The following is a 16,174-nucleotide window of genomic DNA, read 5'->3' on the forward strand; positions in this document are numbered from 1 at the left end:
AGGATGGGTTAGCCTGGTGGTGGGTATTGAGGAGGGCACATTCTGCATGGAGCACTGGGTGTTATGCACAAACAATGAATCATGGAACACTTCATCTAAAACTAATGATGTAATGTATGGGGATTAACATAAGAATAAAAAAAATGATAAAAAAATAAAAAAATAAAAAAAGGAATGTATTACACTTGAGATAAGGGAGACAAAAAGGCCAATACCAAAGAACAAAAAGATAAAAACATGGGAGTAAATATATGAGATTAAGAAAAAAATTAAAAGAACTTAAATGTTCTCACCAAAAAAAAAAAAGGTAAATATGTGAGGCAATGCATTTATTAATTAACTTGATGGGGGAATGTACACTTTAAGTATCTTACGATTTTGTCAATTATACCTCAATAACAACAACAACAAAGAGGTGATGATGTTGACATGAGGCCACCAGGCTGGAGCTCTAATCCAATGTGACTGGTGTCCTTATAAAAAGAGAAAGAGACACCAGGGAGGCGTGCACAGGAAAAATACCATGTGAAGAGGCAGTAAGAGGGCTACCTACAAAGCAAGCAAAGAAGCCTCAGAAGAAACCAAACCTGCCAACACCTTGATGTTACACTTCTAGCCTCCAGTACTGTGCGAAAAAAATTTCTGTTGTTTAAGCACCCACCTCCACCAATGAAAATGAAGTTGAGCATTTAAAAAATTAAGCATAAAAATGTTACTGCCAGATTTTTAACCTAGTTTTGGCTTTCAAGTCTTAGAATAACTGAATGCTTCTAACAGAAAATCTTCCCATAACCTTTTATTTATTTTTTAATTTAAATCCAATTGTACAACATAACGTACATCATTAGTTTCAGATGCAGAGTTAGGTGATTCACCAGTTGCATGTAACACTCAGTGCTCATCACATTACGTGCCCTCCTAAATGCCCATCACCCAGGTGGCCCGTCCCCCCTACCCACCTGCCCTCCAACAACCCTCAGTTTGTTTCCCAGAGTTAAGAGTCTCTCATGGTTTGTCTCCCTCTCTGATTTCTCCCCATTCAGTTTTCCCTCCCTTCCCCTATGATCCTCTGTGCTATTTCTTATATTCCACATATGACTGAAACCATATGGTAATTGTCTTTCTCTGACTTATTTCGCTCAGCTCCAGTTCCATCCATGTCGACAGAAATGGTAAGATTTCATCCTTTCCAATGGCTAATATTCCACTGTATATATATATATATATACTACATCTTTTTTATCCATTCCTCTGTCAGTGGACATCTGGGCTCCTTCCACAGTTCGGCTACTGTGGACATTGCTGCTAGAAACATTGGGGTGCAGGTGCACCTTCTTTTCACTACATCTCTATCTTTGGGGTAAATACCTAGTGGTGCAATTGCCGGGTCGTAGGGTAGCTCTATTTTTAACTTCTTGAGGAACCTCCATAGTGTTTCCATAACCTTTTATTTGTAACAGGCCGATCAAGAGACAAGCAGCCTGGCATGAGGGACTTCCCCCACCCCTTTGTTTAAGCTGAGTTAAGAATGTTAATAAAAGGCTGTCCGATAGTCTTTCTATCTAAAGTATCTGTTAGTGACCAGAGGGAGACCATGACTACCTGGAGAAAGGGCCCCAGTGCCAACAAAAATAATTAACATTTTTAAAATATTAATATAATGTAAGATTAAAAAAAGACAACAACTAGTTTAAGAGAGCACCAGGCTACCACCTCCTGACATGAATTTACAAATCCCATTTAAAACATCTATAAGGAAACATAAAAGAAATGACAGAAGGTAGAACCTGCTTTTGAATAGGAACAATTTGCTAGAGTCTGGGAGAAATTTCTACTAACCACAGTGTGAATGTAGACCGAGAAACACACCCATGGCCTCTGAAGGGGAAGAACCAGAGCTCCCAGGAAATACGTGGGAAGAGGGTTCAGCTCCTCACCTCTCTCTACTTATACTCCAAAGTTTCTGGGTTGGCAGCATTCAGGAAATAGGCTGGCCAGCCCACACTGGGTGAGTCCTGAACAGCCACTCTCCCTTCCCCATCCAGAAGCTCTTTTTCTATAACCATTTGGAGACTCCTATCCTAGTAAGTAAACCCTGCAATAATTAGAGGAAAGACGGGCACTGGCAACAGTTGACTCCAAGAAGTAAAATCATGCAGAGAAAAACGATTTGGACATTTCATTGTTTATAGGAATAACTTATTGCCTATGGAAACCAAGAGCAATGGGAATAAGGAGACATTATGCTGAGAAAGAAATGGAAGAAATTTAGATACGGAGAGATTTCAAGGAAACCTGAAAATACAATAGCAGAACTGCCATTTAGCTCAGGAGAAAAAGAGCAGAATTAACACAGCAGAAAAGCTGAATTCATAATGAGGAAGTTACAGCCATGACTTGACAGAGTTGAAAAAAGACAAAAATGCATCATGTTCCAATTCCATTCACTAACATTTACTGGCAAAAATTTTATATTACAAGAAAGAAAAACAAATAGAAATCAGGTCCCCAAGAAGGTAAACATATAAAGAACAATGAATTCCCAAAGACAATGGAATAATAACAATGACTTCCTGAGAAACAAAGACTGTGCCCCAAGAAATCCAAGAACAGCCAAACCGTGTGAACACAGGAGGAACTGTAAGTTTGGAGATTATATATTATTATATTATATAACCTTCATAGCGTTCCTGAAACATTATTTGAAGATACACTACACCTTATCAAAAAATAAACCCAAATTCCCTAGAAATAATGGCATATTTGGACTGACAGCATGCACGGAGGTCAATTAAACTAGTTAGACCTAAATTACTATTATTTATACAGTTACCAAATGAATGGAAACATCTAGTACTTTTTAAAAAGAATATATAAAATATTTAAATTTATAATATGGCCTAAAATTCCAGAAAACATAAAATGTGTGTAAAACCAAGCGGAGGGACTCATTCATCATAACTGAGGTAAAAATACTGCTTTTTGTCTTGATGTTGACAGAGAAATTAATAGAATTAAAAGCATGAATCAAATTCACTAAAGGAAGTAAATGCAAACAAGCTTTTGCCATAGGAACAACATCCTATGAACTAACATAATAAATGTGAAGGATTTAGACTCTCATAGTGCAGTAGCTAGGCTCCAAAGATGGCCCTCAGTAAACCACACCTCTTCATCTTCACAGACCTGTCACTTGAATCTGGGCTGGCCCTATAAATCACTTCTCCCTAGAGAATGAGGCAGAATTCATGCTGTGGCAGTTCCATGCCTCAGCTTGAAAGAGGCCCGGCAGCTTCCAGTTCAGCACTCTTGGGAGCCCTAAGCTGCCATATAAGAAGTATGGTTACCCTGCTGGAGAGACCTCATAAAAAGACCATGTGAAGTGACCACTTGGTGAAGGAGAGGTCTGAGACTAGGTGGAGATAGACAGATAGGTAGACAGACAGACAGACATCGATGCCCCATTGTCCCAACATCCCATTTGAGCCCAGCTGTCCCTACCAACACACTAGCCATGTGAATGAGCAACCACAGATATGCTAGTCTAGGTGAGCCGCCAGATGACTGCAGTACCAGCAGAACACCCACGGAGCGGAAGGACCATCCATGAATCACGACAGATAATAAATGGCTCCAGTTTGAAGACACCAGTTTTGAGATGCTTTGTTATGCAGGAATAGAAAACCAAAACATCCTTTAAAAGCTTTTCTGAAAGGATTTTAAAAACTCTGTAACATATACGTTATTTTTAAGAACAATTTAAAAAGCAATGAAAGGCTTAAAAATAGAAGACTTGGCATATTCAAACAAAAACAAAGCAGAGTGGAAATATTCAAAGAGTAGATTCAAGGCAAAAAGCCTTAAACTGAGTCAAAGACAGACAAAAACATAACAGCTATGATCAGTAGTAGCAAATAACGTAACACTAAAATATATAAAGCCCAAAACTACTAAAAATAAAAGAAAAAAATTAAAAAGTATGAAACCAAAATGTCATTTTCCATCCTTAACAAATCCAATGACCAAAAAAAAAAAAACAAGAACCAAGATTTTGAGTAATTTTTTACCTTGCAAGTTTCAGTGTGTGTGCACATGTGTACACATATCTGTGAATACATATTTGAACATACCGAGACTTTTCAGTGTCTAGCAGGTAGCATTCATTTCATAAGGCTTCATGAGACTGACATAAATTTTTTCCTGTTTCCACTGTCCAGTCCTGTGACTACCTCCTGGAGAATAAATCTGTCCAACTCTTGGGAGGACAAAACAAGCATAGATCAGCAATTAGGTATCTTAAACCAATTCATATGAACCACAGTGGAAATTCACCTTACACTACTGCAAGTGGCTATTATCCTTAATTTTGAAGATTAAGATTTAGGTAAAATTTGAATTGGGTTTCAAATTAAGAAGATGAAAGAACTTAATATCAGCTGAATGCCATTTTCAATAAGAATAAAACAAACTGGGGGAGCCTGGGTGGCTCAGTTGGTTAAGCGTCTGCCTTCAGCTCAGGTCTTGATCTCGGGGTCCTGGGATCAAGTCCTACATTGGGGGGGTCCTGCTCTGCAGGAAGTCTGCTTCTCCCTCTTCCTCTGCTCCTCCCCCCTGCTCATTCTCTCTCTCTCAAATAAATAAATAAAATCTTAAAAAAAAAAAAAAAGAATACAACAAACTGAAAAGGTTAAGTTGTTGTCCAATCATTCAACCAACATATATTTGCCAACTGCACTCAAAATACCAGGCACCAGGCTATGCCGCTGGAAATACAGCAGAGAACAACAAAGACAGGTGGTTTGTGGACCTTACACTGTAGTGGGAGGAGATAAACAATAAGATTAATTTAGTTAATCATGGAACACTTCATCTAGAACTAATGATGTAATGTATGGGGATTAACATAAGAATAAAAAAATAAATAAATAAAATAAAATACAAAAAAAAAAAAAGATTAATTTAGTTAGTGATAAATACATAGGAAAAAATAGAGTGTCAAGAGAATGAGAGGACAAGCCACAGACTGGGAGAAAAATATTTGCAAAACACATATTTTATGATAAAGAACTATTACCCAAAATACACAAAGAACTCCTAAAAATAGGAAAATAAACCTAATTAAAAGCTGGGGAAAAAATCTGAACAAATTATCTCTTAAAAGAATATGTAGAGATGGCATATAAGCATGCGCAAAGACAGTCAATGTCATCTGTCATCAGGGAACTACAATTAAAACAATCAGATACCATCATACACCTATAGTCACTACTAACTACAACCACAAAATTCCATAACACTACCACCACCAAATGTTGGATGTGGAGCAACCACTGATGGTGAGAATATGCAAAATGGTACATCCCCTTTGAAAACAGTTTGGCAGTGGCTTACAAAACTAACCTACCTACCTACCTAAACAAACAAACAAATGTCTGTGACGTGTGAAAATCAATAAAGGGAAACCTCACTAAAATGGGGTCAGGAGGTTCGGCAGGGGTAGCTCTTCTGCCCCATCGCTCCTCCTCAAATGCAAATTCAAGAGGAAGAGACGGACCTTGCAGGTGGATACACTTTACCCTCCCGGCGGGAAAGAAGAAAGGTTTTCCTCCCACACCACCACCGGATCCCGCCCACCACAGCCCAGCCAAGGAGGAGCCGTCGTACTCCCAACTCCGTGTTTATCACAGCCCTCCCAAGTTCCCATTTGCCATTGCTTTCTATGAAAGACTGTACTTCTCCTCTGTTCTCAGGGCTTCCCTATGGTTTTGACACAGTTTACCTGGATGCATATGGCAATTCTTTGCTATTCCCCCCCAAAAACATCTTTTGCTGGTGAAAATAACTGGCAGTTTTCTTTTTAAGGTTAACACATGCTAGAATATAAAAGGAAGAAAGAGCAATTTTAGCTGTGGCGTGAGGGAAGGCCTCTCTGCCAAGGCAACATTTGAGTTGAGAGTGAAGGAGTAATGTGAAAACCAGAGGAGGGGCAAGTGAAGCAGGCTAAGGCCCTGAGGCCGCCACCAACTTGATAGGTTCAGGAAGCGGAAAGCAGGCTAGTATGCTGAGGGCCGGCCAGTGGGCAGGGTCTTCCTCATGTAGATCTTTTTAGGGTATCCTAGAGAGTGGATTTGATTCCAAGTGTAATGAGATCCTGCTAAAGACTTCAATTAGGGGACGCTATAGTCTGGCCTGCCTTTTCTTTCTTTCTTTTTTTTTTTTTAATGGAAGAAGGAAACCCAGTGAAAAAGCTCCTGTGGTAGTCCACACTGAAGATGAGGGCAGCTTGGACAGGCTGGTAGCAGCGAAGATGTGAAGAAGTGAAAAGACACGAAGTATGAAGCAGAGCTAAGGGGATTTGCTGACCAACTGGATATTGGAGGACCAGTGAAGGACAAGGCAGAGTGATTTCACAGAATTTATCATTATGATCCTTAAAGCTCCCTTACAATATTTTGAGCATTCAAAATTACCATGCAGTTAGACTTTAGAAATGATAAAGAATTGTGGCAGAAAGCTTTAAATAATAAACCATGATTTCTAAATCTGATTACTCATGAGGTCTTATCTGTTTGAAAAATATACAAGGCCATTCTCTTGCAGATTTGAAAACATTAACAAGAAAATAGTGTTTTCTGGCATCAAAACCTTTATATAATGGACTCTGATTCATAACCATTTTGCAAGTGAATATGGTAAGGCAAACCCTATTAAACATTTACTTCAGCATTTCTATTAAAAGCCTCCATTTTAGAAAAAGAAAGTATATAGGAGAATAAAACAATTTGGTATCAGTGATTAGAAATGGAATCTGGGAGGACTGTGGTTGAATATCCTTCCCTGAAACTCTCCCTTCATTTTCACAGACTGTTTTCTTTTTACCTCTCTGGTCAGTCCTCTTAAGTTCCTTGAAATCTATACCCTCTATCTGTTCTATATTGTCTCTCCATTCTGTGTTATGGCCCAAATTGTGTGCTCTGCCCCCCAGTCATATGTTGAAGCCCTAATGCCCAATACCTCAGAATATAACCATGTTTGAGGATTAGGTCTTTAAAGAGGTAATAATGTTACAAAGAGGTCTTTATGGGAGGCTCTAATCTGATAATGACTCCCTTATAAGAGGAAATTTGGACAGAGACATGCAGAAAAACAGGGGAAAGACCATGCAAAGACAAACAGAGGTGTCCCATCTGGAAGCAGACAAGAGGGCTCAAAAGAAACCAAACCTGATGATACCTTGATCTTGGATATCTACCCTCCAGAAATGTGAGGGAATAGGGGTGCCTGAGTGGCTCAGTCGGTTAAGCGGCTGCCTTCAGCTCAGGTCATGATCCCAGGGTCCTGGGATCGAGCCCCGCATCGGGCTCCCTGCTCAGCGGAGAGCCTGCTTCTCCCTTTCCCTCTGCCTGCCACTCTGCCTACTTGTGCTATCTCTGTGTCAAATAAATAAATTAAAAAAAAAAAATCTTTAAAAAAAAAAGAAATGTGAGGGAATATATTTTGTTCAAGCCACCCAGTCTGTTGCATTTTGTTATGACAGCCCTAGTAAACTAAAACACTCCATATACTCTCTTCCGCCCCCACTCTGTCCCCACTCTAAATTTCACCTAAGATCATACTCAAAGGCTTGAATCTGGATCAACTAGGATGATTCCCGAATCTCTGTATCTAGGTGAGGCATCCCTAACGGCATAACCAACTTCAGTTTAGTGCTTTAAACTAAGTCTCTATTACATACACATGTGCCCAAGTCTGCTCCTTCCCCCATCCTTCTCTACTCTATGCCAGCTCTCCTTCCTGCATTCCCTACAGTGGTGGATGGAACCACCCCAGGCCCTAAGTAAGCTACCTGGGAATCATCCTCATAAAGACAAAACAAAAAAAGCTACTATGTATTTATTAAACATGTAGGAGCTTTACATACATCCTCTTAAAGCAACTAGAACTTTTGTATACTGCTGGTGGAATGTAAGTTAGTAAAAGCACCATGGAAAACTGGCAGTATCTAGTGAAGTACGCATTTACATATCCAGTAACTCAGCAATCCTACTCCGAGATACATGTATCATAGAAAAACATACATGCATACACCAGAAAGCACATACAAAAATTCATAGCCACGTTATTTATAATAGCCCCCAAACAAAAATGTCCATCAACAGCAGAATGGACAACAACAAAGCAACCTCATATATTCACATAATGACACACGATACAGCAATGAAAATGAAGAAGTGAGAATAAACCTTAGAAACACAATATTGAGCAAGAGAAGTCTGAATTCCGGATGTTGCACATTGAATAATTCTCTGTACAAAAAATGTTTTTCTTCTCCAAAATTGTTTTTTTTTTTTTTTAATTTTAAAATTGTGGTAAAAATATAACACAGTGACATCACTAAGATGGCAGAGTAAGAGACCCCAGTCTCCTTCCCCAACACAGAACAATTAGACAGCTCTCCATGAACAAAAATAGCTGTAGGAGAGCTCAGGAGTTAACTTAAAAGGCTTCAGCAACAGAGTGGACGAAAAAGCCTGAGAATAACTGCACAAAAATGCGAAGAAGAAAGTTTCATTTTGCTCACATCATCCCGTCCTCCAGGCCAGCACTGCTCAGTGCCAAGAGGAACTTTCCCACGGGACAGAGTTCTCTTTGCAAGGAAAAGGAAAGTGAGGTGAACACTAGCTTCCCCAGCCTTTCAGAGGACCCGTTCCAGTGTCACTCTGCCCAGAGACCAGCAAAGCTGACGTGAATGGAGGGAGCTAGAACAAGGAAAAGGGCAGGCCTACCAAGAGCGGCCATGCAGCAGAAGCGACAGTTCCCAGTGGCCTGCTCTGCAGAGGGCCCCAGCAGCCCTCACCTCTGAGGACAACAGGCCTGTGGGTACTACGGACCCCATCAGCTCGCATCATGAGGACCTCATCTCGGACAATACCAGCAGACTTGTCCAGAGAGTACATCAGCAAGCTTTCACCACGGAGAAAACCAACAGCTGCCACAGCTACAACGGGTTCCCTCCAGATCCTGCCATGGAGATTTTCATCCACAGGTTTTCACATTCACAGACAACTGCCTGCAGTCCTTCTTGCTTCCTCGCCCACCTTCCCGCTGGAGACCGGGATCTGCCCTGGCAGCTAGCTCTGGCCACGTACACAAGCAACCGCCAGCCTAGGCCCCTGCAGCAGACCTTCACCACTGTGCAAGTACCTGTGGCCGACCCTTGCAGCCACACACGTGCGAGCCTGCAGCTAAGGACCCCACAGCTGCCTGTGTGCCCAGATTCGGCTCTGACTCCAGTCACTGGCCTGCACAGCTCGACATACACACAGCTAGACCCCCCAGCTGTGCACCTGCGAGCTGCTGGCCCCAACCTATCAAAGGCCTCCAACATCATGTGTGTGCTTGCAGCAAGCCCCAGAAGCCACACAAGTGTACAGTGACGGTCCAGGTCCCTGAAGCTACTCTGGCCCCCAGAGCAGGCCCTGTGACTCCTGTCGTCAGCCTGCACCATCATGCATACTTAAGAAAGACCCCTATAGCTGCTGGCCTTGACCTGATACTGGCACCCAAAGCGGCTAGCCCCTGCAGATTCACAAAGAAATACTGACAGCCAGTTCTCTAGAACCCTGCTGCTGAACCCCTGGCCTTGTCACTGCACATGTTATCTGCCACTGACCCTGCCCACACAGGCCCCTGCAGCCACCCCCCACGGCCAGCCAACTCCAGGCCCCAACACTGCCTGCCCTGGGACCTACAGGTTGTACCTAGAGGTGCCGCTGAGGACCTCAACAGCCCCTGTAGAAACTGCGGACCCCATCGACCTCTAACCAAGGGTATCAGTTGTTGATGTAGTGGAAACCTGCTGCTTGAGCTGACAAGTCACCACATATCCCCCAGCCCAGAGCTGCCACACACCCCAGCACCACTAGACCCAGGTTCACAGCACACTCCGATGTGCCCCACCTCCAGGTGAAGGTCTTCCCTTCCAAAGTCAGTCCATAAAATGTGAAAGAAGTGACTGCTTCTTTAAAATACACAGATAGGGCGCCTGGGTGGCTCAGTTGGTTAAGCGACTGCCTTCGGCTCAGGTCATGATCCTGGGAGTCCCGGGATCGAGTCCCGCATCGGGCTCCCTGCTCGGCGGGGAGTCTGCTTCTCCCTCTGATCCTCCCCCCTCCCATGCTCTCTCTCTCTGTCTCATTCTCTCTCTCAAATAAATAAAAAAAAAAATCTTTAAAAAAAAAATAAATAAATAAAATACACAGATAACTACAGCGATCACAAAGAAACAAGGAAATTAGTGAAAAATGGGCAAAGGATACAAACAGACATTTTTCGAAAGAAAACATCCAGATGACCAACAGACACATGAAAAGATGCTCAGTATCAGCCATCATCAGGGAAATACAAATCAAAACTACACTGAGATATCACCTCACACCTGTCAGGATGGCTAAAATTAACAAGTCAGGAAACGACAGATGTTGGCGGGGATGCAGAGAAAGGGGAACCTTCTTACACTGTTGGTGGGAATGCAAACTGGTGCAGCCACTCTGGAGAACAGCATGGAAGTTCCTCAAGAAGTTAAAAATAGAGCTACTCTATGACCCTGCAATTGCACCACTGGGTATTTGCCCAAAGTATACAAAAACACTCATTCGAAGGGATACATGCACACTGATGTTTACAGCAGCATTACCAACAATAGCCAAATTATGGAAAGAGCCCAAATGCCCACTGACTCATGAATGGATAAAGAAATGTGGTATATGTATATAATGGAATATTTTCATCCATAAAAAAAGAATGAAATCTTGCCATTAGCAGTGACATGGATGGATAGAGAGTATTATGCTAAGTCAGAGAAAGACAAATACCATATGATTTCACTCATATGTGGAATTTAAGAAACAAAACAACAATCACTGAGGGAAAAAAGAGAGAGGCAAACCAAGAAACAGATTCCTTTTTTTTTTTAAGATTTTTTTTTTCAGAGAGAACGAAAGCAAGAGAAATTACAGAGGGAGCGGGAGAAGCAGACTCACTGCTGAGCGGAGAGCCTGACGTGGGCTCAATCCCAGGACCCTAAGATCATGAACTAAGCCAAAGGCAGACACTTAACCAACTGAGCCACCCTGGTGCCCCAAGAAACAGATTCTTAACTACAGAGAACAAACTGATGGTTACCAGAGGGAAGGTGGGGGGGGGTTGGTTTAAATAGGTGATGGGAATTAAGAAGTATACTTGTGATGAGCACCAGGTGTTGTATGGAAGTGTTGAATCACTAAATTGGACACCTGAAACTAATATTACACTGTATGTTAACTAACTGGAATTTAAATTAAAACTATTAAAAAACAAAACAAAACAAAGAAATAAGGAGACATGACACCACAAAAAGATCACAATAAACTTCCAGTAACTGACCTCCTCAAAATGAAGATAAAGAAATTGCCTTACAGGGGCACCTGGGTGGCTCAGTCGTTAAGCATCTGCCTTCGGCTCAGGTCATGATCCCAGGGTCCTGGGATCGAGCCCTGCATTGGGCTCCCTGCTCAGCCGGGAGTCTGCTTCTCCCTCTCCCACTCCCCCTGCTTGCGTTCCGTCTCTCGCTCTTGCTGTCTCTCTTTCAAATAAATAAAGAAAGAAAGAAATTGCCTTACAAAACCTTTTTAAAAGCTGTTATAGTCAGCTATAAGAAAACACAGATAAACAACTTAATAAAATCAGGAAAACAATACAAGAACAAAATGAGAACAATAGAGAGATGAAAAATATAAAAAAGAACCAAAGAGAAATTTGGGAGCTTAAGAAGTGGCTGAAATGACAAATTCAATACCTTCAGTAACAGACTCAGACAAAAGAATCAGTATACTCAATGATAAATCATTTGAAATTATCCCATCAGTGGAATAAAAAGAAAAGAGTCAAAAAGAATGAAGAAAGCATGCAGAATGTATGGTACGCCATTAAGAGAAATAAATGATGCATATGGGGGCTCCTGGGTGGCTCACTCCGTTAATCATCTGCCTTTGGCTCAGGTCATTACCCCATGGTCCTGGGATCAAGCCCCATATCAGGCTCCCTGCTCAGGAGGGAGTTTGCTGCTCCCTCACCCTCTGCTCCCTGACCCCTGCTAATGCTCACTCACTGCTGCGCTCTCTCATATAAAGAAATAAATAAATGATGCATATGGAAGTCCAGAAAAAGAAGAGAGGAAGAAAGGGCAGAAAGTTTTTTTAAAGATATAATGGCTAAAAACTTTCCAAAATGGAGAGAGATTTGGACATCTAAGTTCACGAAGCTCACAGATCTCTAAACAATTCAATGCAAAGATATCTTCTCAAAGACACATTATAACACAGTGTTCAAAATTAGGACACGAAGAGAGAATCTTGAGAGCAGCTAGAGAAAAGATGCTTGTCACTTACAAGGGAATCCCACAGGATATTAGTGGCTTTCTAAGCCAAAATTTTATACTTTGAGAGAGAACAGGATGATATACCCAAAGTGCTGAAAGAAAAAAAAAAATGACGACCAAGAATACTTTTTCCAGTAAAGCTTCCTTCAGAAGAAGGAGAGGTAAAGATGTTCTCAGACAAAAGAAAAGCTGAGGGAGTTACTCATCCTGAGATCTACATTACCAATAATGTTGAACAAGATTTTCAAGCTAAAAAGTCAGGATGCTGAGTAGTAACATGAAACACACGGTAAAGTTAAGTTTACAGTCAAACTCAGAAAACTCCAATAGTGTAATACAGTGGTTTGTAAATCACTTAACTCCAGTATAAAGGACAGAAGTATTAAAAATAACTAGAGGTATAATAATTTGTTAATAGATACACAATATGAAAAGATGTAAATCATCAAAACAAAAACACAAAATGTAGGGAGAGTAAAAGGGTAGAGCTTTTTGTATGCAATTAAAATTATGTTGCAATGTTTAAAATAGACTGATAAATATCTGTAAAATATATTATGGAAGCCCAGATATCCATCAACAGATGAATAAAGAAGAGGTGGTGTATATATACCATGGAATATTACTCAGCCATCAAAAAGAATGGAACCTTGCCATCTGCAATGACGTGAATGGAACTAGAGGGTATTACACTAAGCAAAATAAGTCAGTCAGAGAAAGACAAATATCATATGATTTCACTCATATGTGGAATTTAAGAAACAAAACAGATGAACATAGGGGAAGGCAAAGAAAAATAAAATAAGATAAAAACAGAGAGGGAGGCAAACCATAAAAGACTCTTAACTACAGGGAACAAACTGAGGGTTGCTGGAGGGGTGGTGGAAGGGGGGATGGGGTAATTGGGTGGGGGGCATTAAGGAGGGCACTTGCTGTAATGAGCACTGGGTGTTATATGCAACCGATGAATCACTAAATTCTACCCCTGAAACTAATAATACACTACACGTTAACTAAGTTGAATTAAAAAAAAAAAAAAAGATATGTTATGGAAGGCTCATGGAAACCACAAGCAAAAACCTACATAGCTAAAAGATTTAATAAAGGGAGCCAAAGTATACCACTACAGAAAGTTATCAATTCAGAAGAAAGACAACAAGAGAGAAAGAAAGGAACAAAGGAACTACAAACAACCAGAAAAAAATTAGTAAGATGGCATTATTAATAACCACCTACAAATATTACTTTAAATATAAATGGGTTAAATTCTCCAATCAAAAGAATAGAGGGTCTATATGCATAAAAGTAAGACACAACTATATGCTGCCTACAATACACTCCTTAATACTTAAGGACACACATAGTCTCAATGTGAAAAGATGGAAAAAGATATTTCAACACAAATGGAAACCAAAAAAGAACAGATAGCTAACCTTATTATCACACAAAATTAACTTTAAGTCAAAACTGTAACAAGAAACAAAAATCATTACATAATGATAAAGGGGTCATTTAATCAAGAGGATACAACAACTGTAAATATATATATGCACTCAACATTGGAGTACCTAATACAGAAGACATATATAACAGATATGAAAGATGAAGCAGACAACAATGCAATAACAGTAGGGGACTTTATAATCCCACTTTACAATGGATAGATGATCCAGACAGTAAATTAATTGGGAAACTTGGGACTCAAACTATACTTTAGGCCAAATGGACCTACCAGACATTTACAGAACATACCATCCAACAGCAGCAGCATATACCTTCTTTTCATAGGCACATGGGACATCCTCAAAAATGGATATGTTAGGTCACAAAACAATTCTTACCATATTTTAAAAAGATTGAAATCGTACCAATCTGACCATAATGCTATGAAACTGAAAGTCAATAAAAGGAGGAAACCTGGAAAATTCACAAATGTGTGGAAATTAAACAACACACTCCTGCAGAACAAATGGGTGGTAATAATAATAAAAAAAAATTAACTTGAAACAAATGAAAAAGTAAACATAACAATGAATCATGGAACACTACATCAAAAACTAATGATGTAATGTATGGTGATTAACATAACATAAAGAAAGAAAAAGTAAACATAGTTATATACTACATTTATGGAATGCAGCAAAAGCATTTGTAATTGGGAGGTTTATAGCAATAAACGCTATATTAAGAAAAAGCTCCCAAATAAACAACCTAACTGTATACCTCAAGGAATTACAAGAAGAACAAAGCCCATGTTAGCAGAAGGAAAGAAATAACAAAGATCAGAGCAGAAATAAATGAAATTGAAACAAATATAACAATAGAAAGGCACAACAAAACTACAAGCTGGTTTCTCTATGAGGTAAACAAAATTGATAAAACTTTAGCAGAATAACCAACAAAAAGAGAAGACTCAAATAAATAAAATTAGAAATGCAAGAGGAAATACTACAACTGATACTACAGAAATATATATGATCATAAAGACTTCCACGAACAATTATATACCAAAAAATTATACAATAAAAGAAATAAAATTTCCTTGAAGCACATAATCTACCAAGACTGAATCAGAAAAAAAAAAAAAATCTGAATAGATCCATTATGAGTAGAGATTGAATAAGCAATCAAAAACCTCCCAAAACAGAAAACCCCAGGACCAGATGGCTTAACTGGCAAATTCTACCAGAAAGAAAGAAAAATTAATGTCAACCCTTCTCAAACTCTTCCAAAAAACTGAAGAGGAGGGAACACTTCAAATCTCATTCTATAAAGCCAGTATTACCATGATTCCAAAGCCACATAAGGGTACTACAAGAAAACTGTCGACCAATACCCCAATGAATAAACATGCAGTAATTCTCAACAAAATATTAGCAAACTGAATTTAAGAACATGTTAAATGGATTATACACTATGACCAAGAAGGATTTATCCCTGGATGCAAGGATGGATTCAGCATATGAAAATCAGTAAGTATAATACATCACATTAATGCATGAAAGATAAAAGTCACATGATCATATCAATAGATGTAGAAGAAGCATTTCACAAAATACAACATCTTTTCATGATAAAAATGCTCAACAAATTGGTTATAGAAAGCACACACCTCAACATAATAAAGGCCATATACAACAAACTCAGAGCTACCATCATACTCAAAAGTGAAAAACAGAAAGCTTTTCTTCTAAGATCAGGAACAAGACAAGGATGCCCACTATAACCAGTCATATTCCACATATTACTAGGAGACCAAAACAGAACAATTAGGCAGGAAAAGGAAATAAAAAGCATCCAAGTCAAAAAAGAAGAAGTAAAATTGTTGTTATTTGCAGATAACATGATTTTTTTATATAGAAAACTGCAAAGATTCAACCCCAAAACTGCTGGAACTAGTTAAAAATTCAGTGAGTTTCAGGGTATAAAATCAACACAGAAAACCAGTTACATTTCGCACTAATAATTAAACAACCAAAAAAAAAAAAAAACACCAAAAACCTATCCCATTAACAATAGCTTAAAAAAAAACAAAAAACCAAAAAATAAATTTAGCAAAGACGGGAAAGAGCTATAAAATGAAAAGTGTAAGACTTTCTTAAAAGAAATCAAAGAAGAAACAAATGGAAAGACATCCCATATTCATGAACTGAAATAATATCATTAATTGTCCATACTACACAAAGCCATCTATACATTCAACTTAATCACTATCAAAATCCCAATGGCATTCTTCACAGAAACAGAAAACACAAT

The 16,174-nt window shown here is 39.4% G+C and overlaps 1 protein-coding gene and 1 long non-coding RNA gene across 15 annotated transcripts in view; both read right to left on the bottom strand.

The window, feature by feature from the left end:
• Positions 1-16,174, bottom strand: part of LOC145716614 (uncharacterized) — a 341,468-nt gene that overhangs the window by 20,172 nt on the left and 305,122 nt on the right. The window lies entirely within an intron of this gene.
• The window catches only part of COA1 (cytochrome c oxidase assembly factor 1), a 119,737-nt gene that overhangs the window by 16,093 nt on the left and 87,470 nt on the right, over positions 1-16,174 (bottom strand). The window contains exon 1 of one of the 14 annotated variants that reach the window (XM_081800782.1): positions 1,840-2,582. The exons of the other annotated variants lie outside the window; for them this stretch is intronic. The gene's annotated coding sequence lies outside the window, so the exon portion shown is untranslated. Of the gene's footprint in view, positions 1-1,839; positions 2,583-16,174 lie in introns of those variants that run through there. 14 annotated transcript variants of the gene reach the window in all.

This window comes from Leptonychotes weddellii, chromosome 12 (genome assembly GCF_054177405.1).
Source record: "Leptonychotes weddellii isolate Sample4059 chromosome 12, ASM5417740v2, whole genome shotgun sequence".
NCBI classification, from domain to species: Eukaryota; Metazoa; Chordata; class Mammalia; order Carnivora; family Phocidae; genus Leptonychotes; species Leptonychotes weddellii.